Consider the following 1032-nt stretch of genomic DNA (forward strand, 5'->3'; position numbering starts at 1 on the left):
GGTGATTAATTTTTTCTTGCCTGAGTATATCAACCATGTATCCCTGGCATGAGTGCCTGCTGGTTATCCGCAGCATCATGTCCCCTTGATGGACTCCGTGGTGGGTGGGGGCATGGTTGATGAACCATTTGATTTCTAATATGGATATTAACCAATCTCAATCTTTTGATGGGACCCTGAAAAGGGTCCACACCGAAGTTTCATTCTTCATCATCTGATGAAGAATCTAAGTCTTTGAATGTTAAGAAATCCAAAGTGATTTCTTTGAAAACCTGGCCAAGGTTTCTCGTCATCGGTTCTTCCGATGAAGGGGCCTTGAAAAAACTGTCGCCCTTTGCAATTCAGAAAGGGCTCGAAGGCTTGGCCGGAGAGCCCAAAACTGTCAAGAAATTGAGGAATGGCTCATTGTTGGTTGAATGTTCAACAGAATGTTCAACAGAGAGTCATTCCAGAAATCTTCTTAAATCTAAAATGATATGCAACATTTCTATCATTGTGAGTCCTCACGCTACTCTAAATTCATCTAAAGGAGTAGTTCGATCTCGGGATTTGGAAGGAGTTAGTGAGGATGAGATTTGCGAAAATCTCTCTTCACAAGGGGTTACATCAGTCAAGCGGATTAAGGTTCGTCGGAATAATGAACTTGTGCCTTCCTGTCATTCAATGTGCCTACACTTCCATCTTCAGTTAAAGCAGGTTACCTGAATATACCAGTTGTACCTTACATCCCCAACCCTTTACGGTGTTTCAAATGTCAAAAGTTTGGACACGGACAGAATACATGTCGCAACAGATTGACATGTGCTCGTTGTGGTCAGTTTGACCATGATAGCAAGACATGTCAGAATGATATGATATGTACCAATTGTAAAGGGAAACACTTTGCGTACTCGCGAGAGTGCCCAAAGTGGAAAGTGGAAAAACAGGTGCAGCAGGTCAAGGTAGAAAAGCACCTGACTTTCATTGATGCTAGAAAACTTGTAGAGTCTTCGACAAATGTGGTATTAGGTAAAATCATATGCCACGGCTGTC

This window comes from Gigantopelta aegis, chromosome 1 (assembly GCF_016097555.1).
Source record: "Gigantopelta aegis isolate Gae_Host chromosome 1, Gae_host_genome, whole genome shotgun sequence".
In the NCBI taxonomy this organism is placed as follows: domain Eukaryota; kingdom Metazoa; phylum Mollusca; class Gastropoda; order Neomphalida; family Peltospiridae; genus Gigantopelta; species Gigantopelta aegis.